General features: G+C 39.7%; 1 pseudogene; it reads right to left on the bottom strand.

Annotated features, from left to right (window-relative positions):
• Positions 1-15,723: 15,723 nt before the first annotated feature.
• Positions 15,724-21,573, bottom strand: LOC149204802 (putative polyamine transporter At3g13620 pseudogene; annotated as a pseudogene).
• Positions 21,574-27,878: the final 6,305 nt, after the last annotated feature.

The following is a 27,878-nucleotide window of genomic DNA, read 5'->3' as shown; positions in this document are numbered from 1 at the left end:
AGGTGCGGCCCTAGATCATTGAAAATAACATTTTAAATATTAGCCATTGACAAGAAGGTTGTAAATCCTCCTATCAAGTGATTGTAGATGATACATGTGTTGGCCAAGTTTTTCGTGAACTGTGAAAGGACCAATTCACAGGGATTGGAACTTTGTGTGTTTTCCTTTGTCTTCGTGGGGTTTATCCCACTTTAAGACTAAGTCACCCATAACGAAGTTGGTATTCCCTACAGACTTTTGGTTGAATCATCTCTTCTTTCTTTTGCTGAAGCAAGAGTGGGTCCCTTTACATTAATAATTTACAAAATTTACAACTAACCACATGTAAAGGTGACCGAAGGGAGAGACCCCCCAAGAGGACGCAAGATTGGGCCCGAGGCAAAAGTCTCTGCCCCAAAAATCTAGCCTTTCAACAACTAAAAGCTATACAAGAAAAAGACAAAAGCTAAACCTTAGTAGCGGACAAAACAAAGATAAAGACCAAAGGGCCCCACCAACCCTCCAAAAAGTGGAGTGAACCGTGCCCAAAAGAAGTCTGCTAACAAAAAAGGCCAAACGCTCTTCCAACCAACAAAACAACTTGTCTCCTTAATCTATATCGTTGATCCGTCGGGCCCTATCCAATGGCCATGGACAATATCGTGGAGAAAAGAAGCATGACTCATAACCAACACTACCTCCAACTGCTCAACCCGTCTCAACCATAAATCTGCTTCAATTGATCTGATGGTCATGGATCATATTGTAGGAATTTACAGGGTAAGTTCCTTAGACAGAACACCAAAGGACACCGCTCACAAACAGATCACAGATCAATACACCAGTATTTTGACGTGGTTAAAAACCTCAAAGAGGGAAACAATCCATAGCCTGAGCCAACGTGGCCACTTCAGGCAATTTATTAATAAAAGAATGAAAATTTACATATGATTCTCTCATAGACAGATTACCCTCCAAATGACCCTCCATGCGCTTTAAATAGAAATCATGGACCAATTGGGTGTCAAGCCACAGATCAAGTGTTGGTAATACCGAGGAGAGAATGAACCGTCAGATCACTACATATCGTGAACGTCGGATTGTAAGTTACAAAATGTACATAGTAAAGAAACACACTTTACCTAACTCTATACTAGACAAAGTTATACTTAACTATTTCCTATGTGTCAGAATATCCTAACATCCCCCCTTAAGAACAACTTGGGATAGGATTGAAGGATTTACAAATATGACACGATAGGAGAAGGAAGGAGGCACTAGAGCCTATCCCCCCTTAGTGACAACTTCCTGAACTCCAACCATAAATCGAAGTTTAGCGAACTTCGCCTCTGTGAGAGCCTTTGTAAAGATGTCTGCAACTTGATCATCTGTTGAACAATATTGCACTTCAAGAACATGGTCGTGAATGAGCTTTTTGATGAAGTGCATGTGTATTTCAATGTGTTTGCTGCGCTGATGTTGGACTGGATCTTTGCATAGCTGAATGGCACTTTGATTATCACACCAAAGTGTAGTCGGATGCTGCTGCTGAAAGCCAAACTCTGACAGGATCTGACAAAGCCACAAGGCTTCCTTACTAGATTCTATGACACCATGATATTCTGCTTCTGCTGAAGAAAGAGAAATGAAACCTTGTTTCTTGCAAGCCCATGTAATAGGTCTTGAACCAAGAGTGAACACATAACCTGCAATAGACTTCCGATCATCAGGGTCACCAGCCCAATCGGAATCAGTGAAACTAACCAATAGAGAAGATGCTTCGGCACTGTAATGAATCCCAAACTGAACTGTACCTCCAACATAACGAAGTATTCTTTTAGCTGCTTTCCAATGAATTTCACATGGGTTTTGCATAAACCGAGCAACAAGGCCAACAACAAAGGAAAGGTCAGGACGAGTATGGGTTAGATACAAAAGTTTTCCTACAAGTTGACGGTATAAGGTAGCATCAACTTCAGGAGAAGTACAAGTGACTGAAAGTTTGACTCCAGACTGAAAGGGAGAAGGGGCTGGCTTACAGTCTTCCATGTGAAAATGGCGTAGAATATCATAGGCATACTTGGACTGAGAAAGGGAAATACCTTCGTTGGATTGCCAGACTTGAAGACCGAGAAAATAATGTAAGTGTCCTAAGTCTGTCATTTCAAACTTCCTTTAAGGCTAGACTTCACATGGTTTATAAGGTTGGGATCACTACCAGTTAGGATAAGATCATCAACATAAAGAACAAGAATGATAAGAGACTTTCCCACTTTCTTGGTGTAGACAGTATTGTCAGAATGACATCTAGAGAAGCGAGATTCTAAAAGAAAGTTATCCATTTTGGCATACCAAGCTTGAGGAGCTTGCTTGAGACCATAAAGGGATTTCTTAAGCCGACATACAAGGTTGGAGTCTGTTTGTATAAAGCCAATAGGTTGTTCCATATAGATTTCTTCATGCAAGTCCCCATGCAAGAAGGCGGATTTAACATCCATCTGATGGACTTCCCATTTGAAACAAGTAGCAAGGAAAGAACAAGGCAGATAGAGTTCATTTTGGCAACAGGGGAGAAGGTTTCAGTATAGTCAATTACTTCAACTTGTGAAAAACCCTTAGCAAAAAGACGAGCTTTATGTTTATCAACTTTCCCATCTGTTCCATACTTGGTTCTGTAAACCCATTTGCATCTAACAAGTTTTCATCCCTTTGGTAGAGGAACAAGATCCCATGTATCATTTACCAATAATGAATGATATTCTTCATCCATAGCTGCTTCCCAATTTGGATGGTCTGAAGCTTCTGCAAAGGTGTCAGGATCATAATTCACTGAAGCTTGAGCCAGTAAAGAAGAGGCTCTCTCGAACTAAGAATGTGTACATCGCTGATCTGTAGGATCACCGACAAGATCACCTGTTGCATCCCGAGTAGCACGGACCCATTTTGGAAGCTGAGGAGCTGAAGGAGGATCCTGAGAAGGTGGGGGAGGATTTTCATCCTCGCTTTCCTCATCTGAAGAAGAAATATTTTCAAAAGTAGAAGAGATAGGGAGAGGTGGCACATCCGCCGAACTAGGCTCGCAGGCCGATATATTTTCATCAAACTTTACATCTCTTCTAATGATAACATTTTTGGACTTAAGTGGAATAACTCTATATCCTTTGAAATCTTTATAATATCCAACAAAAATACATTTTTCACTCTTAGGTTCTAAAGCTTTATGTTTCTCATCTGGAATGTGGGCCCATGCTTCACTTCCAAAAACACGAAAGTGACTTACATCTGGTTTGATTGTGTTCCATGCTTCTTCTGGAGTGATATTCTTTAAAACCTTAGTAGGAGTACGATTTATTATGTAATTTGCACAGTTAATTGCTTCTGCCCAATAATTAAGACTAAGTCCTTTAGATTGAAGCATACAATTAGCCATTTCCTTTAAGGTGCGATTCTTCCTTTCAGCTACACCATTTTGTTGTGGAGTATATGGAACAATATGTTGCATTTGAATTCCATTCTCAGTGCAAAAGTTGATGGATGTGTTTTTAACATATTCTCTGCCATTATCAGATCTTAGCTTAAGAATTTGATGTCCAACTTGTTTTCAACAAAGGCCTTAAAGGCCAAGAACATGTTAAATACTTCACTCTTGAGTTTTAAGAAGTATACCCAGGTGCGTATGGAGAAATCATCAATGAAAGTTAAGAAATACTTGTAGCCAGAGAATGAAGCAACTGGAAGTGGACCACATAAATCACTATGCATGAGCTGTAAAGGGGCTGAGGCGTGCCAAGAGGCACGTTTTTCAAAACTGTCCCGATGATGTTTTCCGAGTACACATCTGGAACAAACACCATCTCTGCAAGATACCATTGGAAGACCTGTCACCATATTTTCTTTACATAGATTTTGAAGAGAGCGATAGTTTAAGTGAAAAAATCGCTCATGCCAAAGTTTGCTCACTTCATCATTATGAGCAACAAATACTGAGGGAAGATTTGATGACCCAAAGTTGTGAAACTTATACAACCTTGTAGAATCATCAGCAATGCCAGTAGCTAAAATCTGTCTAGGATCTCTTAGGTCCTTAATTACAACACCGTGAGGTGAAAATTCAACGATTTTACCTTCACCTGAATGGGTTATCTGATATACAGATAGAAGGTTGCAGGATAAGGTTGGAACACATAACACATCATTAAACTGACCATTGTCTAGATGAACAGTTCCTGTACCTACAACACTAAGAGATCTATTATCACCAACATATATATTTTTGGTGTTACAATCATTTAAAGAAGAAAACATGGCTTTGTTTTTGGCCATGTGATAAGAAGCTCCAGAATCAATGAGCCACTCATGAGAATGGGAGGAATAAGATACATTTAGTGCATAGCCGACCCGAGATGCTTGATAACCACATGCAGAAAGTGCCATTCCTGAAGATGAAGTTGAAGTTGAATATTGCTCCAAATGGATGTTATGCTTCTTCATTGCTGCTTCCAAGGCTTCCATCTTCTTAAAGAATTGGGATTCTAAGTGGCCATCTCGATTACAAAAGTTGCAATGTCTATCAGTATTCTTCCCTTTGTTTTTATTTGTCTTATCATTTTGTTGAAATGATTTTTCATTTTGAGGCTGAAATTGCTTAGGACCCTTGTTTGATTTAGGACCATTCTTTTTAGGATACAAATTATTAGGATTCTTTGGATTTGGTTGCTGCTGGGCGGCTAACACTTTCCTAGAAGAGTTTCCAAGATGAAGAAGACCAAGGTGTAAGAGTTTTTCTTGTTCTCTTATTAAAGAATCACAAAAGGAATCAATGGAAGGGGACTTGTAGGTTTGTCCTTGAGAAATGAAGGCTTCTCTTGTAGAATGGAAGGTGGAAACAAACACAGAATAGGTTGGTCCCAACTTAGTAAGAATGGAGTAGATAAGGCTACTACCTTCTTTCTTAACCTTAACACCTTCCAAGAGAAGTCTAAGGGTCTTGAACTTGGACAAAAAATCTTCAATGCATGAAAAATTATTGGGGTCCAATGTAAGCAATTCATTTTCAAGTTGATGGGCTTTAAGTTCATTTTTAATTCCAAAGACTTTAGTAATTTGTTGCAGTGCTTCATCAGGAGTATCAAGTTCTGCAATATGGAATCTAATATCTGGAGAAATAGACATCCCTATCAACCCACGTGCTTGGTCTTGCATATTTTCACATTTAGCTGCCTTATCTTCATCTTTTGGTTTGGTCTCTTAGCCTGTGGCTATTCTGTAAAGACCTTTACTTCTAAGTAAATCCACAATGTAGGACCACCATTGGAAGTAGTTAGTGCTATCAAGAATGACTTGGCATGGACTTTTACTTTTTAACAGAAAATGAAGCTATAGATGCTGAAACTAAGTGTACCAATGGAAAGATCGCGAAAAATTAGGCTGTTTAAAAAAAAGGTTTTGAAAATGGCTTCCAGATGAAGAAGTTATGGATTTTTGAAAAAAAATTGACGAAGTCGCCGACGAAGTGCGGGAATGTGCGGAAATGAAAAAATATGCCCCCACAAAATTGAGGCTTGAACCCAAGACCTCTACTCTCATAAATTAGCTTTGCACCAAGTGAGCTATACAAAAAGTTTGAGAGAGAGAGGGGGGGGGGGGTTAATGCTTTGGGTTGCGTGCTTGCTTTGAGAAAGCTCTTTTTCCCTACAAAACAAAAAACACAAAACCAACACGGACATACAAAAAAAAACGAACCTTACGGCTCGAAGTTAGCTTTAGCTAGAAAATAAATATTTTCCTCAATGTTTCTGATTTTCCGAGATCACACTAAGCCGCAGCGGAAAAGAGCATACGCATGAGAAAAATCCTTCCTTTATGTTTCTGATTTGCCCAGATCGCACAGAGTCGTAGGGCAAAGAGCATACGCAGAAATGAAAGGTATAGATCTGGTAATAAAAAAGGCTAAATAAACTGAAACCGAAATAAACAGAGAGAAAATAATTGTAAACTGTAAATAAACACTGTATACCTCCAGACCTTAAAAATGACGCAACTAGGGCTACCAGAAACCTTTTCGCGTGAAACGAAAGGGGTTCCTCACTGGAACAGACGCTCCCAACACAACAGAGCATTCCTCTCGGCCTGAAAGCAGTCAGAAACAATAGATCTAGGAAACGACAGTCGGATGCAGTTCTATCGGCTTCATATTTGGATCACCAACGGACGCGGCCCTCAAATAGCTCTGATACCATGTAGGAATTTACAGGGTAAGTTCCTCAGATAGAACACCAAAGGACACTGCTCACAAACAGATCACATATCAATACACCAGTATTTTGACGTGGTTAAAACCCTCAAAGAGGGAAACATTCCATGGCCTGAGCCAACGCGGCCACTTCAGGCAATTTATTAATAAAAGAATGAAAATTTACATATGCTTCTCTCATAGACGGATTACCCTACAAATGACCCTCCATGCGCTTTAAATAGAAATCATGGACCAATCGGGTGTTAAGCCATAGATCAAGTGTCGGTAATACCGAGGAGAGAATGAACCGTCGAATCACTACATATCGTGACAGATTGTAAGTTACAAAATGTACATAGTAAAGAAACACACTTTACCTAACTCTATACTAGACCAAGTTGTACTTAACTATTTCCTATGTGTCGGAATATCCTAACACATATTGCACCCACTGCCATGGGGGCAGTATTCGAACTGGCCCCACCGCCATGTGCACCCCTCTGAATGGAATCGCTGCCAAAACGAAAATACTGCTTTCCGCCTGCGAGGCATGTGATCACCAAAAAGCCACTCCCAAGTCAGTTTGCTGATTCTAGAAGAAAAACTCCTGGTAATGTGGCCGCCGAGAGTGCCTGTCGAGACACCATTCCTTCCCGAGCTAAGGAAAGAGGATCCATTCACCAAAAAGCTAGTCTGATAGGAATCAAAGTCAATTGATAGAGAACCATTTGCAATGGTCGAATCAACTTGATTCCAAGGCCATCGCTCTGCCACAAAACACCAACCTATCATCTTATGCCTGTTCATGTAAAATCGCTTTTAACCTGCTCTGAGGCAACTCATGCCATTTTGACACCACTCTATTCTCTGTATTGATCACACCTTGGTTGGCTAGCTGATCTGCCAATTTGTTCGCCGATCTTTGAACATGCTTAAAGCTAATTGTACGAAGGCTCCGTAGGTGATGTTGAATCCTTTGAAAGCCCTAAATCAGCCTCCAATTCTTTGTGACTTTTTATGCCTTTGTTCCCCTGTTGATTTTCTTGACCGAATTGATAATAAGCTAAGAGTCAGCCTCCACTATCATATTTTGTTGGTTTTCTTGATTCAGGAAATCCAAACATTGCTCCATAGCCATCAATTACACCATGTTATTAGTAGCTTGTCCCAAATGTCAGTGAAAGAGGAAAATGATAATTCCATTCCCATCCCTTAACACAACTCGATAACCAGCGGTGCCTGGGTTGCCTTTTGAAGCTCCATCAATGTTGAATTTCAGAAAACCCTTAGGAGGAGGATGCCATAAATCATTCTCATACTTCAGGAAGATAACAATTATATCTAGACCCTGAGGAGAAAAATCCTGCAAGCCCAGCTCACACAGAATTCTTAGCTCAACATTTGGAGGGTTCTTAGGGAGATTTCGCACTATGGTACCGACCGTTTCCTTCAGTTGTTTTAAGATCAACTCAAAAATGCATTGGGAAGTCCTCTTTTCATCTTTGAAGATTTTTTTGTTCCTTTCTTTCCATAAATTTCATAAAATGGAGCTTGGAAAGATGGTCCATGCAGTAGCAAGAACTTCATTATCTAAAAAATTTCTTCTCTAGTTGGTTAGGGTATTGTAGATATTCCTTTTATCCCTATCCATCTGATGGAAAATGTGGGCAAAGGATTCCCACAGACTAGAGGAGAACATATAATTGTTAAGAAGGTGCTCCATACTTTCCTCTTGAGCTTCACAAAGCTGACATCTAGAGGACCCCAGAATGCCCCTCTTCCTAATATTATCCCAGGGCAGAATTTTCCTATGCTGGACCAGCCACATGAATAGTTTAATTTTCATCCAGCCTTGATGTCTCCAAAGGTTAAGCCAGATCTTATCCGGAGTTTGAGAGTTAAGGTCAAGGAGAATGAGTTTTGCTTCCTTGAGATTAAAAACCCCCTCATTATTGTTGCCCCATCTTAGTTGATCGTGGCCCTCAGATTTCAGAATCTTCCTCTGATCTAACATATCTTTTAGAGTTTCTGCTTTAGCCTTCAGGGTGTTATTATCCCTAAAATCAAAATTTCTCCAGGTTCTCCATTTTCCATTGCTATTGGTTTGATCCCAAAAGTCTTTCACCTTAGAAAGTCCTTTGCTATCTGTTTCTTCCTTGAGATCCCTTAAGTCTTCGTTTATTAAAATAGATTCTTGTTGCCATCTATCCTCCCAAAACAGGCTAAGATTTCCTTCTCTGATTTCCCAGAAGCTATTTCCTTGGACCAAGCTCAGGTTATCCCAGGCCTTATTCGAAATGTGCGAGCCCTTTTTGTTTCCTGACATTCTTATTAGATCATTGTTATGCCAAGAGCTGGCATATTTCTCTCTCCAAATTGTTTCCCACTGCGCCTCTAGCTCTTTAACCCATCGCCACCATAATTTAGCTCCTAAAACCTTGCTAAGTATCTCAGGATCATCCAAACCCAGCCCACCAAAGTTCTTAGGTTTGGAGATTTTTTCCCAAGCTACCAAGGCCCATTTCTTATGATCCTCCCCCTTACCCCAAAGGAAGTCTCTTTGAATTGATCTGAGCTGATGCAGGACACCTTGTGGAGCTGGGAGAGCAGATTGCATAAAGACTTGGATAGATTGAAGGATAGCTTTGGTTAGCACTAACCTACCAGCCAAATTTAGAGATCTAATAGTCCATTTCCTGACTTTGTCTTGCATTTTGTTAGTTAGTGGCTCCCATATGCTCTTGTGTAATGGTTTGGTTGTAAGAGGAACTCCCAAATATTTTACGGGGAGGATCTCCCTTTGAAAGCCCAAAATTCTGGCTATATTTCTCTGAATAGCAATGTGAGTATTGAAGAAAAAAATCTTATATTTTGAGAGATTTACTTCCATAACTGAAGCCATGACAAAGTCTCTCAGGATTTGCTTATAGGCTAGAGCTTCTTTGATCGTGGGGATTCCCTGCTGCATGGTATCATCAACAAATTATTGATTTGTTAAAGCCCAACAATCTTCAGAAAGTTGGAGACCTTTGAATTTACCCACTACTTTAGCATGTATGATCATTCGACCCAGCCCTTCCAGCATTAGTATAAAGAGAAAGGGAGAGAGCGGATCTCCCTGCATTAAGCCTCTTGAAGGAGTAAAAGTCTTCGAGGGTGAGCCATTAACCAGGATTGAAAAATTGGGAGAAGTAACTAGGGCCATAACCCATCTGATCCAGTTATGATCAAACCCAAAAGCAGTGAGAACTTTTCTGATGTATGTCCAATTTAGCTTATCATAGGCTTTGGCTATGTCCAGTTGCATGATCATACTGGCTTTCTTATTGCTTGTCAATGAGTGAACCACCTCATGAGCTTGAATGATGTTGTCAAGGATTTGTCTGCCTTCCACATATCCTAATTGTTCCTCTGGCACCAGGGTAGGAATAAGAGGTTTGAGTCTATTGGCCACAACTTTGGAGATAATTTTAAATACCACATTGCACAAGGCAATGGGTCTAAACCTATCAGGAGTTAGAGCCAAATCCTGTCTAGGGATCAGGGAGATAAAGGTGGTGTTAAGTGCCTTCAAGATGGTTTTATCCCTTCTGGAGTCTTCTACTACATTTAGGATGTCCTGTTTTACTATATTCCAGTAGGCTTTGAAGCAGTCTACATTGAAACCATCCGAACCTAGAGCCTTACCATTTTGCATTTCTTTTAGGACCTTACTAACCTCCTCTTCTGACACTGGTCTGTTGAGGTTGAGATTGTCCTCTCTCAAAACCAGCTTAGGTATATGTCTAGAAATTGCCCTGATAGATTGTTTTCTATCAGAGTAGGTTTCCTGTGCTATGCCATGAAAGTGCTAAACCAGTACCGCTTTGATTTCTTCATGCATGATGAGCATGTTACCTCCCTTCTCCTTGATTGAAGAAATCCTGTTGTGAGCTTTGTTCGCCATAGTGGATCTGTGGAAGAATCTAGTGTTGCGTTCTCCTTCTTTTAGCCATTGCACTCTAGATTTTAGCCTCCAAAAAACCTCCTCTTGTTTACATAAGTTTTCCCAGTATTGATGATATTTAGTTGCTAGTTCATTTTATCTTTATCAAAACTCTCTATAATCAGGGTTTGGTTGAGTTTCTGCATTTTTCCCTCCACATTTTCTTATGCTCCAAAAATATTGTCATATTCCTTCTTTTTCCACTCCTTGAGCCAATGTCTGATATGTTTGAGTCTTTTTTGAAGAAGGAACATTCTTGTGCCCTCAATTTCCAAATATTCTGCCCACCAGATAGCTATGTTATTGTGGAAGTCTGGGTGGGAGAGCCAGATGTTATCAAATCTAAAAGGTCTATTCCTAGGTTTTCCCATGCTCCAAATGTCCAGTTGTACCAGCCAGTGATCCGAGCCCCCAAAGGGTAGAACTCTAGCAACTATGTCCTTGTCCCCGATCATAAGATCTTCAGAAATAATAAATCTATCCAATTTCGAGGCTACTTGAGACTCTCCTCCTCTTTTATTGTTCCAAGTAAAAGTACCATTATTCATAACAATATCCACGAGCTTCATATTGTCTATGAAGCTTTTAAAAGCACAAGAATCTTTGTGTAGGATTATGGTTCCTCCTTTTTTCTCCGACAACGATTTAATCATATCGAAATCACCCCCTAAGATCTAAGGGATTTTTGCATGGCGTTCCCTAAGCTTCTATAGGAAATCAAGAAACATGAGTTTACCATTCATTCTTTGGAGGCAATACACGTTCATGACCAGGTACAATTCCTTATCTCCCACTCGTTGAATGACCATTGAAAGATAATCCCTAGATGCTTCAGCATATATATTGTCAATCTTTTTGGGGGTTTGAAAGCGTGAGAATTCCTCCTGCTGTATTCTCTACTTTGAATTCTAGAAACTCAAATCTATTGAGCCATTTACTGTGAATCTCTTTTAATTTTTGAATGGAACATTTAGTTTCCTTAATGAAGATCACATGGCTACTTGTTTCATTCTGTTACTTAGTAATCTTTGTTTTCTTTTACTACCTAGACCTCTTATATTCCAAGAAGTTAACTTCATTATCAAAGATTCGTAAAGGAGTATCTGGATAGGCCTTTCACCTTACCTGAATCTATCATTAGCTTTCCACATTCCATCAACAATTCGTTCTGTTTATTCCGGTCCCTTTTCTTTCCTAGGATTATTGGTGCTAATCTTGGTGTGGTTTTCATAGCTTTCCCTCCTTCGTTACCTTGTTTTTAATTTTTCTTTTTCTTTTCTTATCCTTTGTTTTGAGTTTTCCAGATGAACAACTGCTGCACTCTGTGGAACTCCTCTTGAGGTAACGAATCCACTGCCTCTTTGGTTCCTTTTTTCAAGAAACCTTCTAGATCTAGATTCTCTTTCTCAATAATTTCTTGTAGTTTGTGATCCTCCATCTCCATATCACTCTGGGTCATTTCCTGGCCATTTCCAGCGCTGTGTCACTCATCATGTCTTCTTTCTATTTATTGTTGTTTCATGTTTGCTCAATGTTATCTTCTTTCTCTTCCTCCACTGGACTGCCTCCCTTAACCTGATCTACTCGCATCGTCACTTCTTCCTCTTCTAGGGCTTGAAACCTATTTTGACTGGCCTGATGCTTGTCTGTATGAGGTAGATTCGGTCCCTGTTTGCTCCATTTTCCTTTCTGGACCACCTTATGAAAGCTTTCAGTATCTTTCATGGTGTTAGTCTTACTTTTGTTTTCTATTTTACTGAGAGGGAAATCTCTGAATATGTGCCCATGCTCATGGAATTTACGACGTATGAAAGGGATGTGTTCGTAATCCACTATTTGCACCCATTCAACATCAAACACTTCCAATATTACCTCATTTGGCAGAGCTCCAGAGAGTTCCATCTGCATGCATATCCTTGCAAAGGATGTGTATTTTCCTTTTCTAGTGGCCTCAGGGGCTTTGACAAAAATCCCTAGCTTATTTCCTATGGCAGATAAGGATTCCAGTTGCCAATAATCCAAAGGCAAAGAGTAGAGTCTTACCAAAACAGGAACCGAGGTGAAAGTTTCACGTTCTGGGACAAAATTCATCACCCATGGTCGCATATACAGGCCTGCAGCTGCGTAAAAATAGGGCCCTCCTTCAAACACTTTGTCCTTGTCTTTAGTATTAGCAAAGACTATAATAAAGAATCCTTTTGACCCTAGATTAAGTTCTATGCTTCCTTTTGGTTTCTAGTTGTATTTAATCCACGTTTGTAAAGATTTTTCAGTGGGCCATAAGCCCATGAATTTACAAATTATTGCATACGTTTGCATGTAGTCCCTATGCACCTGAAGCGCAGGGTCATTCAACACTACTCTAGGCGCGATTGAGGTTTTGGGCTTGCATGGTCCCTTTTGTGCTTTGCCTTTTATATTCTATTCCTTGTCTTCTTCCTCATTGTCTTTAGTGTTGTTGCTTTCCATGGTTTTAAAGCCATTCTACTCCTCTTCTTTATTTCTTTGCCTTACATCATCAGAAGGACCTTTGTCCCCCTCAATTGGTTTTTTACCTCTGCTTGCCACTTCCTACTTATAGGAGGGAGAGGATCTCCCTCCTTTACGACCCTCCATGTAGAAGTAGCTCTGAAAGCCCGTACCCCTAGCTCACAAGTCTGCGCGCGTTCCTTCAGTTAAAAAATGAAACTAGTACCTCGTGGTTGAATCATCTCTTACAGTTGCGATGGAGTGAATAATTTTCTTTTTCTTTCATTCATTCTTCCTATAACTTGTGTAGTGTGCCCATCCAATGTTGAACCAATAGACACAGTCTACCTCAGGATTCTTGGGATAACTGAAGAGCATGCAAGTAGATATTTTGAGGGAGGATGGCTTATTTTTCATGTACAAGTATGGAGATGTGTCCAGAGAGGGCTTGGGTGTAACTCAATCAGCCCAAAGTGCATTCAATAGAGCGAAATTCCAGTTTTTTGTATTTATAGTAAATGGTATTTTTTATGATGCAAATGAGATTCTTGTTTATAGATTTGGCAAGACCATTTCCCTGCGGGTAGTAGTTAGCTGAATGTTTAAGAACAATACCATATTGCAATGCAAAATCATAAAGTTTCAACGTAGAGAAGTAAGATGCATTGTGAAAAACAAGTGATACAAGAATGCCAAAACATGAAATGATGTTCTGCTGAAGGAAGTTGATGACTTCCTGGTCATTCACTTGTTTAAGAGAAACTTCTTCTATCCATTGCATGAAGTAATTTTAGCAGTCAGGATGTAGTAGTGCTACTTTGATGAATGTGGGAATATTTCCCCAATAATGTCTAAGCACCACTATTGGAATGGTTCATCCACTACAATAGGCTGCGGCGGGGTTGCTGATCTTCGAGTTCTATCAGCGCATTGCTAACAGATCAAGCACTTGTGGGCATAATAGTGTGCATATTTAAATAATGTGGGCCAGTAGAAACCAACCCTCGTGACTTTATGTGTAGCTATGTTACCCATGAAGTAATCTCCGTCTGGCCCGCCATGCAAATCACATAACACTGTCTCTCAATCTTGTGCCTCCAGGCACCTAAGAAAAATTCCATTGTTGTGCTTTCTGTAGAGTACTCCATAAACCAAAAGGTAAGGTAATGCTTTGAGTTGAAGTTCCCTCTTCTTCCGCATGGAAAAGTGAAAGACCATGGTGCCATGCTCAAGGTATTGGTGCATTTATACATAATAATAGTTACCGTACGAAGTGGGGGGTGCTCACTCTACATTGTACATGTTGATTTCTTCCTCCCAATCAGCAAGCTCTTCTTCTTCCTCTTTTGCGTGTACTTCTTCAGTTGCTAGTCTACAAAGACCATGACCCTTAACAGTGTGAACTAGCTTGATGTCAAGATCATATTCGTGTAGTCCTGTCATCTGGTTCTCACGTCTTTCACTCAGGTCTTCTTGAACGAGCAACAATCTGACTGTTGGGTGTGGCACAAAGACTATGCAATGATTTTTCACCAGGTAGGGTCTGAAGTGTTTCACCACCTTGTATACTACATATCATTGTTTATTGATGGTGGAATAGTTGAGCTCGGGTCCATGGATGTTCACACTTATGAAGGAGATGGGACATTCATTATTCAGCTCATCCTTCCAAGTGAGCACTACAATGAGTGAATTGTCGGAAGCAAACGTGTAAAGCAAGAAATATTTGTTGAAATATGGGTTATACAATGCAGGTTCTTCTTCTATGGCTTGCTTGATATAGGTGAACACATCCTTTTCCTTCTTTCCCCATCTGTAGAATGCATCCTTCTTGATCATATCTTGAATAGGTTTGACAATCTACGCATAATCTGGGATGAACTTCCAGAGGAAGTTGATCTTCCCCAAGAAGGACTACATAGCTTTCTTACTTATTGGCTAAGGAATTTGCGTGATAGTCCGAACTCGGTCTAGACCAACGTTCATCCCACTCTTGGTGATGATATGCCCAAGGAGGTTCCCCTCAGACGCTGCAAAGATTCTCCTCTTGGGATTCAAGGATATCCTCTACTTTCGACATCATTCAAAGATATTTTTAAGAATTCGCAAGTGGTCTAACCATTTTCTGGAAAATACTATCACGTCGTCAAGGTAGACCACCATTATCTGCCTGATGAGCCCACGAAAGGTGATGTCCATAGTGCACTGAAAATTAGTGCCTACTTTTATGAGACCAAATGGCATTCTTCGATAAGCCAACATACCCCACTTGGTACTAAATGTAGTTTTAAGTCTGTCAGGCTTTGCTAACAACACCTGGTTATATCCGGAAAAACCATCAAGAAGAGAAAACCATTCTGCTCTAGATATTATTTGCAAGATGTGCTCCATAGACGGAACATGGTAATTATCTTTTTCCAATGCACGATTCAGATTTCGGAAATCAATGCACAAGAAGATCTCTCTGGACTTCTTTCTGGTAGGAACTACTTTTGAAACCCATATAGAATTATGAAATTTAAACAACTTAGTAATCTATTTCTGTATAAGGGGTTCAAGTGACAGATGGACTTTTCTGAGCTTCTGCGGAAATGGCTTGACCCCTTCTTTTATCTCAATGATGTGTTGGATTATTCGCATGTCATTTTCGTTTAAGTCAGGATATGTCCACATGAATAGATCACGGTACTATCTGAACATGCTAACAAAGACTCGCCACTCTTCTCGTGTGCAACACATACCAAGATTCACGAACTTCAGATCTTTGTCTGTTCCCAGATTAATTTGTTCATGCATCAGTGTGGAACTATGGGTTCTAGTGTTCATGGGCCATTTGAAATGGTTTTGCAAGTCATATAGCTTGTGCATCATTTCCTCGGCTAACAGTTTCCGATTAATAGAAAAATTTGTGCATCATTCATCAACCATGGCTTATGATGCCACATGATCCACCATGGGCATGATGGATCCTAGAAATTGGGTTGACAGTACCATGGGGTACACAATGCGTTTGGAGGTTATGGCATGGAGTATACATAATAGTATGCTCAAGCTTTTAAATTGTGCGTTGGCGAATGAAATTCAAATTTGAAACCGCATAGGAAATCCCCAGTGTCACGCAGGCGGAGATAAGGATGCCCCAAGTGGCCGTATTGAAGGTCGGCGACCTCGTGGCCATGATGGAGGGGAGGATGCCCATGTCCGCCATGCCCAACATCTAGAATGAAACGTTGCTCAACTGGGCTTCAAAGAGCCGTGAGACGGACAGCGCTGCACCGACCTCGACCCAGTACTTGAGCCATGCAGCGCCAATCAACTCTGTGGCTTCGGCTAGGTAGCCACTGCCCCAGAAGTCCCGGTCTAGCTTCAGCACAACTAATATCGAAAGTAAGGGCACGATGTATCCCAAGACGATCATGACCGCAACCCAGAGCAGTGCCTGGAGTATGTCCGCTGCGACTTCTCCACCTCCCCAGCTAGAGTGCTAGTGTTGTCCCAGAAATTCAAGTTACAGAACAATGTATTGAAATACAAGGACCGGTCCATGTTACCCTGGTTTCCCACGAGCCAACGGGATGGCTTAATTCAAGGAATCTAAATCAGGGCCACTAGGATAAACTGGAACAATGACATCGCTCCTAGAATGACTGCTGTCTAGCCCAGCCCACAATCGAGAGCCCCGGGAAGTACAAGTAGCTTAGGACAATCATGAAAATTATATTCCCCACGTCTTTGACCCGACCATGGCCAAAGGCTGGCAAGTAATTGAAACAGAGAACCGGAATGGCAGCATTGCTGGTAACGCTGATGATCCACCTCCACCAGCCCACTAGGAATCCCCAAAAGGGTCTAAAGGCCATTTCCACCCATAACACGAAGCCGCCGTCGCCCAGGTACGTTGTGGCTAGCTCTGCCGTCACTAGGGCCTCCGGTGTAATGTCCTCGAGTTTGTTGACTCAACAGGGCACCCGTGAGCGCACACGACAGGCGTGTGGGTGGGCGCACAGGTGAACGCACACGACGGGCGCATGAGTGGGCAAGCATGTGAACGCACACGGCGGACGCGCGGGTAGACATGTGGGAGGGCACACACGGCGGGCACACGGACGGGCGCGCGGGTGAGCACACACGACAGGTGCGCAGGCGGGCAGAGCTTCACGTGGATGCGACAAAAGGTCGAGTTAAGTGCGACGAAAGGCAGACTTGGCGAAATGAAGAGCGATGGTTTATACCATGACTTGGAGAGCTGTGTGATGGGTTGGCCGACCTATGGAAGAGGCCAAGGCCGACTTAAACATGGCGTGTGAGAGGGGTGTGTGGGCGGTCGGCTGGACAACCCACCCATGCACAAGGCAGCATATATATTGGAGCGTTGGAGCTCATTTGTATCAACTCATTCGACTTGGACATCTTCGTAAGAGCTCAAGGAGGAAGGACAAGTGCGCAGTTTTGGAGGGATATGCGCATAGCTCATGCGCACTTCATGAAGGCGCTCACTTGGTGACACTTGGAGTTGGTCGATGGTTGGGCAAGGTGTGCTCGGGGTCGTTTTGAAGTGCCAGTTTGTGCCAGGACTTGGCGTGGGTGTCTTGGTGGCTCGGGTGAGCACCCGCCCATCGTGCAAGGTGTGCACAATGTTGTAAAAGGCAGGGTTGCCTCTGATTGTAAAATTGGCTAATTATGAGACTTGGTCTTGCCAAGACATACTTGAATATTGTAAATTGATGTTCTTAATATATTATCGGGCAGACTCATATTACAGGGAGTTGCCCCTTCCTTTATACTGTGCAATTGTTGTTCTCTTTTATAATTGCTGATGATAATGAATGAGTATGGGTGTTCATTAGTATAAAGGATAAACATAATATTACTTGGTTGCGAAACACAAACTAAGTAAGGAAAAGGTGTAATAGGCGTAGTCCACGAACATTAGTATTGGTGAAAAGAAAGAGTTCGGTGGTGTCGCACCTCGCTATAAGCGGTTGGAAGATTACCGCAGGTGTAGGGGTGTGACAGGTGGTATTAGAGTAGCTGATTCAGGGTATTGAAGGTGTAAGCTGCTACACACCTTCACCGAAGTGAAGGTGGTATCAGAGCTTTGGTTTGAAGCCGGTGAGCAGGGTTGCTCATGACAAATACTTGCAGGTGAAGGAAGCTGTTTCACACACAAGTGGAACAAGGGCTGGTTCGCGGCTACAGGGACTTGGTGAACATGGAGAAGGCTGAAAAAGTAGGAACGGTAGATGAACCTACGATAGGTGAGTCTAGCCATAGTGCAGTTGAAGCTTTCCAGTACAAAGTGTTGGAATAGATGAGTCAATGGAGTTTTGACTGGGTTTCGATGAAAGCTAAGAACATGAAGATTCAGGAGAGTTGTTCGGAACTAAGGAGAGAACTTGAAGAATTCAACAGCCAATGCGAAAGTACGACAGATGTTGAACTCAAGGAACTTGATGAGGAGATCCAACAAAGTGGTCTTGATCTTCAAGATCTCTTTGATGAAAGAGCTTGGTTGAGGAAGGAAAGTGCCAGGGTGGAGGCCGAAATCAAGCAAGTTGAAGAAGAGATAAAGAAGAAGCTTCTTGGTAAGAAGGTTGTTGTGATTGAGCAGGAAGAGCTCGACTACATTGACAGGTTGGGAACTCACTACTGAGACAATCCAGAGGACGTTCGGAAGTATAGTTCTATGAACTTAGTCAGTGGACACTTGGTTGGTGCACTTGAGCAGAATGCGATGAAGGGCAATCTTGAAGGGAATCAAGCTAGACCAGGATCGGGTTGCTTAGAGGAGCCAAACAAGGAGGTGAAGTACCTTAGGGGGAATGTCAAGATGGAACATGAGCCAATTGACACTTCTGAGGCCGAATTCTTGAAGAAGGTTGCTGATATAAGGCGCAAGACAAAGTCAATAGAGGGAGGTGATTCCTTGAAGCTAAGTTTTATGCAGGTAACCGTGATGGGCAAGAGATTTGCAGCTTTGGTGGATACGGGAGCTACTCAAAGCCTCTTAAGCAGGAAGGCAGCAAAGTCTTTTGGGAAGAAAGCAAAGATGGAGAGGGAATGAAGTGCTTTCAAAGCAGTCAACTCTACCATTAGAGCTGTTGATGGTGTATTAAAGGACACTCAGGTGAAAGTAGGATCGTGGTTTGGAAAGTTGGACTTGAAGGTTGTGGACATGGATGATCATTCTCTGGTGTTGGGGCTGGACTTTATTGAGCTTGCACAAGCCATACCAATGGTGGACCGGGACATTCTCTTGATCACAACTAAAGGAAGAACCATGATGGTACCGATGAATAGAAGGAGTTGCTTGGTGTATAGACCAAGGATGACTTCTATGGTTTTGTATCCCAAAGATCCGAATGTGAAGTATGAGGATGTGGAGCAAAGAGGACTTGGGAGCGTGACTCAAACAGTGAAGGAAAGGAAGTTGGTTGACTTCGTTGCAAGTGTCAGGAAGAAGAATGAAGGAAGTGAGAAAGCAACCTCACGAACATGGAGACACTTGATGGGAGCATCTTCTACTGATGATCTTCATAATGGAGTTGCAAATGAAGGGACTCCGAGTACTACCTCAGAGGCAGTGGTTGATGAGGATTATGGAGGTAGAGATCCTGCTAAGATAGTGGACTTTTGCAGGTATGCTATGGGCATATATGACTTTCAGTTCACGAAAGACAAGCTAAGTGAGCTTGGATGTACATGTGAGGAGATTGAAGATGTGCATAGATACTTGAGGACACAACATCAATCTAACACATGGGTGGATGAGAGACAGGGAGGAAACTTCCTGGCCCTCCTTTCTCTATAAACAACCTTGGAAGAAGGTTGGTGTGGAGGCCTTGATAAGGAGGAACCACACCAACTTTGCAAGGGGCCTTGAAGGAGGCTTCTTTATGACTGATGATGCAGGGATGGCTTGGCATCAATCATCATGACATGTTGCATATGGGATGGAGTTTCCATGGACCTGAGCATGGATTGATAGATTCTTGATGAGTCTGAGGTGTAGCAAAAGTCAGGAAAAGTCTTGTGGTGGCATTAGGGTGTGCATTCTTACGATTTGGGCGTATGGTTTGACTAATCACCTGACTAGTTCGAGTCATGAGGGGTACCAATGTGCAGAGATATGTTGACATTAGTCGAGACATGATGACACATGATACAAATGTGTTGGCATCTGATGAAAGACTACATGGGAAAGGACACATGATGAGGTCAACACGAAATGCTGCAGTGGAGATTGTGGCAGAGGGGTCGATGATCATGGATCAAGATGATATCTGATGGAGGACATACCGTTGAGGTGTATACCTTGGTATGGAGTACTTGGTGACAGTTGGTCACTAAGGTGAGACATGATGGAGATGGAGCTCTACATATGTTGCAGGGATGTTTGCCTTATGTGGAGGAGTTGACATCATGGATAGTGATGATCTTGGTGGATGGCTACCAGGATGGTATGTTGTTGAGGACGACAACGATTTCAGGTGGAGGAGGATGTAAGGTCCTCGAGTTTGTTGAATCGTCTGGGCGTGGGTGAGCGCACACAACGGGCGCGCGGGTGAACGCACATGGCGAGCCCACAGGTGGGCGAGCGAGCGAATGCACACGGAGGGCGCGCGGGTAGACATGTGGGCGGTTGCACACGGTGGGATTGCGGGCGGGCACGCGGATGAGCGCACACGACAGGCGCGTGGGCGGGAAGAGCTGCAAACGGATAAGACGAAAGGCCGAGTTAAGTGCGACGAAAGGCAGACTTAGAAAAATGAAGAGCGATGGTTTATACCATGACTTGGAGAGCTGTGTGATGGGTTGGCCGACCTATGGAAGAGGCCAATGCCGACTTAAACATGGCGTGTGAGAGGGGTGTGTGGGCGGTTGGCTGGACAGCCCACCCACGGACAAGGCAGCATATATATTGGAGCATTGGAGCTCATTTGTATCAACTCATTCGACTTGGACATCTTCACAAGAGCTGAAGAAGGAAGGACAAGTGTGCAGTTTTGGAGGGATATGTGCATAGCTCGTGCGCACTTCATGAAGGCGCTCACTTGGTGACACTTGGAGTTGATCGAAGGTTGGGCAAGGTGTGCCTGGGGTCGTTTTGAAGTGCGGGTTTGTGCCAGGACTTGGCGTGGGTGTCTTGGCAGCTCGGGTGAGCACCTGCCCATCGTGCAAGGTGTGCACAAGGTTGTAAAAGGCAGGGTTGCCTCTGATTGTAAAATTGGCTAAGTATGAGACTTGGTCTTGCCAAGACATGCTTGTATATTGTAAATTGATGTTCTTAATATATTATCGGGTAGACTCATATTACATGGAGATGCCCCTCTCTTTATACTGTGGAATTGTTGTTCTCTTTTATAATTGCTCATGATAATGAATGAGTATGGGCAGACTCATATTACATGGAGATGCCCCTCTCTTTATACTGTGGAATTGTTGTTCTCTTTTATAATTGCTCATGATAATGAATGAGTATGGGTGTATGTTAGTATAAAGAATAAACATAATATTGTTTGGTTGTGAAACACAAACTAAGTAAGGAAAAAGTGTAATAGGCGTAGTCCACAAACATTAGTATTGGTGAAAAGAAAGTGTTTGGTGGTGCCCCACCTCACTATAATCGGTTGGAAGACTACCGCAGGTGTAGGGGCGTGACATCCGCGATGTTCCATATGACCAGGAAGATGAGGAACCGCGCTATGGCCCATAGGGGACCGGCCGCTTGCACCGGCGGCTCTTCGCCGAACAGCCCCCTTGCGAGTTCAAAATATATCAAAAATATCAGCGGAATGAGCTTCAGCTTCTTCGCTTTTGATGCTGGAGGAGGTTCGATCAGTTGGACACCGGCTTCAATCATATCATTTTCTTGATCTCCACAGCCGTTTGAAGACCCGCCCATTACACTTCTGTTTTTGGAATCCCGAAGCTCAGATTCAGATCCAGAGCCAATCGGGACTTAATGGGAGGCCAATACAAGAAATAAAAGAAGAAGAAAAAAAGTCTTTGTATTGGAGAGATTGCCTTATAAACTTCTGTCCTTATAAGCTTCCGTCCGTATTCGAGCTACCCTAAGAAAAACCAATCAACCATCTGGAAGCACCTACCAGTCAAGAACCTACTTCCTCTGCAAAAATATTGTCTTCAGCATGTATTTTGCGTTATTTTGATGGGCAAAAAATATTGACCTTCCGTTCTGGCGAGAATGCAATACAAGCGCAAAATACTTGGAAGACAATGTTAAAACGCAACTGAAAATAATATTTAAAACAACAGGTTTATATTATATGAAAACTAGTTTACATGTGCTCATATTCTAAATTCAATATGCACAGCCAGGTCCATAGAACTACATCACTTATACATCATTGTGAAAGAACGCCTTCTGGTAAAAATATCCAGAATACGTGAACAATATGTCAAAAAAAGGATCCATGTGAAATAATATACCAAAGACAATTGCACCTATTTAAGGTCTGTAATAAAATAATATCCTCTGCCATGAATTGTCCAGTGTTTTGACAAGCAAAGAACATTGACCTTTCAATATTATGGGAATGCACGACAACTGCAAAATACTTCCAACACAATATATAGACAGTGGGAAAAGATCGGTTAATTTCTTTTTATCATTATCCTTTTTGGGTGGGATGTATATAGCTTAGAATAAGGTATAAAATTATGAATTTGAATTGAATTGGGAAAAGAAGAGTAACAATTATTTTCCTCAAATTTTCATTGTCCTGATAATGATATTGCAATGTAAAGAAATAAAAAATAAAAAATAATTACTAAATATCAAAATAAGTAAATTTTGTATTGGAAAGTAATTGATAAATTTAAAATGTAAAATAATTACTGAGCTATATCAAAATAAAAGTAAAAAGAAAAACTAAGAGTTAATAAAAAAATAAGTTAAATAGTTATAAATATTTAAAATGGTAATATGATATTTTATTTTTTTAATAGAAATATATATTTTTAAATGTTAAAAATATATTATAGAATAATGGATATTTTTGTATTTTAAAATTGTATGGATATATATATATATATATATATATATATATATATATATATATATGTCATTAATTTTAATCTTAAAGAAAATGGTGATATTATTCTTATATTTATAATGATTACCCATAATTCAAGTAATGGGATATTAGAAATTGAAAAGGAGACCAATTGAAACTAAAGGTGTTAGTTTCAGGAGGACAAGAGGTATCTTTTCAGTTTATATATATATATATATATATATATATGTCTATTGCCAATTATCCTATTATAATAAGATAGGGTTCTTCAAACAACACTTTTGAACAAGTCATATTAACTTTTTTGAATTTGTAGTTTGCTTATTTTCATTATCCTTTTTCTCCTTTTTAGTATACAAAAAGCGCCGAACTATTTTATTTAGATTTTGTCATTTTCCCCTTATAATACTAACCAGTGAGAAAGAACAAGAATCATGTAGATGTCACAAAATGTGACAACTCCTACACCAAAACATTGTATTCTCATAAATCTAATATTTGAGTTCATCTCCTCCTTTACCATTTGAGAATTGCTAAGATCCTTATATCAATATTAAGATAAAAACAGGCATATGTGCATCATTCTATTATAGCTCTCTCTAAATGTGTTTTCATGTAAGTGCCCAAAATATTTTGCATATCCTCCATCGTTGTGATATAAAATTGTAAAAAAAGAAATATGAAAGATAAAACTACACTCGGATCTATATCAATAACATTGAATTTGATACCATGAAAATTAAAGAGATAAAAAAAACTTACACTTCTTCAAGAAAACTAATAATCTTCCTTATATATTTATTCATAATCAAAATATCCAAAAATTAAACTAATAAACATTAAATCTATAACAACCATATTAATTTTATAATTTTGATATACTTAAACTAAAAATAACATCAAACTCCACCAGTAACTCATATTCCACTTTATCCGCATATTTACAAGAAACCAGGAAAAATTTCAAAATAATTATATTTATATATATCTGAATAAGTAGTACTTAACAAGTAAAGAAAGCGTAGAATAACGTTCTTCCCACCAAAAAAGAAAGCGTAGAATAACGTTCTTCCCACCAAAAAAGAGGCATGAATGTTAACTTTATGTTTTGTGCAAAAGACACTACAAAAAAAAGTCGCATGAAATCTGCAGCTATAATTGTCACCATCTGCTATGTGGAATTCACAGCCATCTCAAGGCAATTGAGTGAAGAAACGATATTTTATAAACACTGCAAATATATTTTAAATATTATTTCAGTAAAACCAATTTATGTAAAACATCGATGATTCGGACTTTTAATAAATATATATAATTATAAAGAATAAAATAACTATATTTTTATTATGAGACAATGCAGATTATTCGTATAAATAAATAAATACAGAGAGTGATGGCGACTGCGTTCTATCATATGCATATCCGTGTTCAATTGAATGGGAGATAGTTCACCAATTCAAGTGCCCAAAAAATGGTTCGAATTACGTTTGTGGAAACGTAAAAAGACAAGATAGCGATCATTCCGCCACCGTGCAATGCATTGTGAAATTATTATAATTGCATTTCATGTCAATGACAACAATAACGATCTCAAAGTTTGACAGACCTATTTTCATTGGAATTATTTTCAGGCATCTAATGTATACCAATCTTGGTAGGAATGGTGGCTGTAAGTTCCAACCGCAACATTGTTAAAAATGGAATTGCCATGATATTTAAGAAATTATGGTTGTTTGTGTTTATAAAATTAGCATAATATATTAATTTTACTAATTTTACTAAGTGTAGTTGACTATGTGATTGTTAATAATGATATAACAAATACCATATATATAAAAATAATCATACATATAAAAATAATCATTTAATGCTAAGACGAAAATGAAAATTAAGAAGATAAAAACTAATTCTCAAGAGCTTCACACTGAAACGTATTGTTGTTCTATTCCCAAAACATGTTCTATTCCCAAAACACCATAGGACGAAAGAGTATGTTCTATTCCAAAAACACCCTAGGACGAAAGAGTTTGTCACCTTTGTGACGCTAAGATGGTTGAAGATGAAAAACAATTTTTCACATCTGTTCTAATCAATTTTTCACATCTGTTCTAATTTCCAAAATCTTTGCGAGACTATCAACCCTCTTGACTAGTAAGTTAACAAATTTAAGGTAATCTAAGAATGTTCTTCTCTCTTCTTTTCAATCATAGAAATAAAATGTTAAAGAGTTTCAATTAATTTCTTATTTTTTTAAGGTTTGATAAACTATATTGATCTTAATAAATGTGAATCATCTTCCTATACATAATATTATATGTATATATAAAATTATAAACAAAATATATATATATTTTAGAATAGTAATACATATCCAATTTTAGTAGGAATGGTGGTGGTAAGTTAATGTTAGTATACCAATTTTGGTAGGAATGGTGGTAGTAAGTTTATGTTAAAATTGGAAGTCCCATGATATTTAACAAATATGTTTTATTATTATTTACTATAACTGAAATTGTTCAAGGATTTAACTTTTTAAAAATATAAAATAAAAGATCAAATCAACTTTAATATAAAATAACATATATAAAATAATCATTATATAGCATCCTTACCATAGCATTGGAAAATAGCCACTTAAAGAATATTCAATGAATATAATAAAAGCAACGAGATGCTCACTTACATTGAAACACTAACGAAACTATACCCTAGAAACACTCCAACCAAAAATTTCAAATCAAGAGAATTTGTGCTTATGTTTTAAGCATTCACAAAGTCCATGAAGAGCTAGGATAGAATGCGATGAAGGGTTACCCAAAATGTTGCTTGAACTAAATCAGATATGATGGCCATTCCCATGAATCCATGTAAGTTATTTTTGGAGTACTAAAAATGTTTATTTAAGTAAATTTTAGATGAGAGAATTAAGAAGTTGAGATGGAGGAGTCTCTAGACATTGAAGACAATATGCTAACAAGTAATTTCCATGTATGACCTATTTCCACCCAACTTTGTTGGTTGAAATTATTCTCTATAACAATTTGGCCCTTATTGTTAGATACATGTAGGTTGAATCCTTAATCATGATTTCTCCATTACAATTAGGGAAAAAATTGTGTTCTAGTTAATTAAATGAAATCATTAGTTTGATATTTTCCTCCCTGTCATAAGAATTTTCTAAGGGCTTGAGAGATACTATGTGGAACTCCTTTGTAGCGCTAAAAGTGCTAAAAACTAGAACACTAGAATTGTTGATAAAAATGACTTAAGGAGAACAAGTTGTCCTGCAACGTTAAACCAATGCCTGCTCCATCGATTAAATGTTATTTTAGTACTTATTTTGTTGGGAATGTTTTGTAGTGGATGTTACTGTTGTTTCATCCTTGTATACTTTTCTGTTGGATACTAGACAAACCTTTATTTTCTTATCGGTTATAAAAATCGTCACATCCATTGTGGACTATTCTGTTCGATATTAGGCAGATCTTCCCTTGTTCATTTGTTGTAACGAATGTCGCGTCCGTTGTAGAATATTCCATTGGATGTTGAACAACTCCTTTTGGTTAATGTGTGTCTCTTCCCAAGTGGTACTATTACCTCTCACTTAGAGGCTCACCCCACCTTTTTGCAGTAAGAGAACCTAGACACAGTTGCACTGCACACTCACCAGGCACACTCACCTTGATTTTCGAAGATACCATTGCATCACTCTCTTGTGCTCACAGATGGAGCTGAGGAAAATCTGTAAGTATTTGCAAACCAGGCCTTTATACTAGATGGGACTTGTTGGTTGCTAAATTTTCCTACTTTTTACCACCTTTTTACCCCTTTCCTTCACCTATTTCATGACCTTGCAAGAGTAATTTGTATCTCAAGCAATGGAGGTATATCTATTTGTCATGTCTTTGTGAATTATTAATCAATGAAGCGTAGTCCTAGGGGGTGTTACTTATGCAACTTAATAACCCATGTTTCTTTACATATTTGAAAGGATGATGATCAGCAAACTCCAATTCAGCATATGGTTGTGAATGAGTTGGCATCGCTAGCATAGGATGTTGGTTGTAACATTGATTCCACCCAAGAGATTTAATTGGACCAATACATTTGATATCTTCATATTTTTTTGTGTCTCAATGATCGTTGTATACTCTTAGGCAGATAGTTCCCGTAATTTCGTGAAATCATTGATACTATCTTTGTAACATTGAATGTATAAGTAAGGTTACGGGGTTGGAAAATCTAGCAACCACTAAAGAGAGATATGAGAGTTATGAGCATGTAACAACAGACTTTTGTAATTTTATTTCGATTAATAAAATCTTGATCTTCTGAGTATTTATTAGTATTTGATATTTTACCATAGCCTTAATCAGGGAGTTTGGCCCACTCTCATAACGAGGTGTTGTTGGGTTAGTGGTGTGCGTAGATTTATCTTCTGTTATGTCTATTTCTTTATTTTTGTAACGGTTCATTAAGTTGTGTTGTTGTGAATTTTTAACTTGTTGTTACTCTGATTGTTGATATTGTTATTTCTTGTTGTACATATTGTTATGTTGTTGATTGAATGCTCAATGTTGGGTAGGGAAATTGCAGCCTTCATAGAACTTGCATGGTAGCCTTGAAATAACCAATAGAGTCTCGGGTTGACAATTAATGTGGGAAAATGGTGAATTCCATAATTCATATCTTAACACCAAAATCCAGGCGTGTTCATTTTAGGTTAGGTTAGGTCGTGTACGAAACAAACACAATGTGATGTCCCCGGAAATACTGTAAATATTTTATTTCAGTAACAAACAAACTGGATCATTATGATCGTTATTGTTTGAATTAAACAATGTTGTTAATTATTGAAATAGAAAAATGATTTGAATATAGAAAATTGTATAACTTCTCAGGATGGGAAGTTGGAAAAAGGTAGTTGCTTGAAAAACCCTAACTACCTCCCCTAACTGGGTTATGCTCCAAAGAAAAGGAGTGTAGGGGAGGAAAAACTGTGCTGATAGGTCAGGCGGTAAGGGGGAGAACTGCTAAGTCTGGTGATGACCAGATAGCATAAGCACTGTGTGCAAGCAACTTGCAGAAGACTATGGTCTTGTGAGTAAGCTTGGGGGGAGATTTGGTCCCGAAAGACAAATCTCATGGACGGGAGGCTGACAGGCAGTAG

This window comes from Pinus tabuliformis, chromosome 1_2, assembly GCF_031772625.1.
Source record: "Pinus tabuliformis cultivar Carrire ecotype Pingquan chromosome 1_2, CPIR1, whole genome shotgun sequence".
Taxonomy (NCBI): Eukaryota; Viridiplantae; Streptophyta; class Pinopsida; order Pinales; family Pinaceae; genus Pinus; species Pinus tabuliformis.
This window is presented reverse-complemented; position numbering and strand designations above follow the sequence as displayed.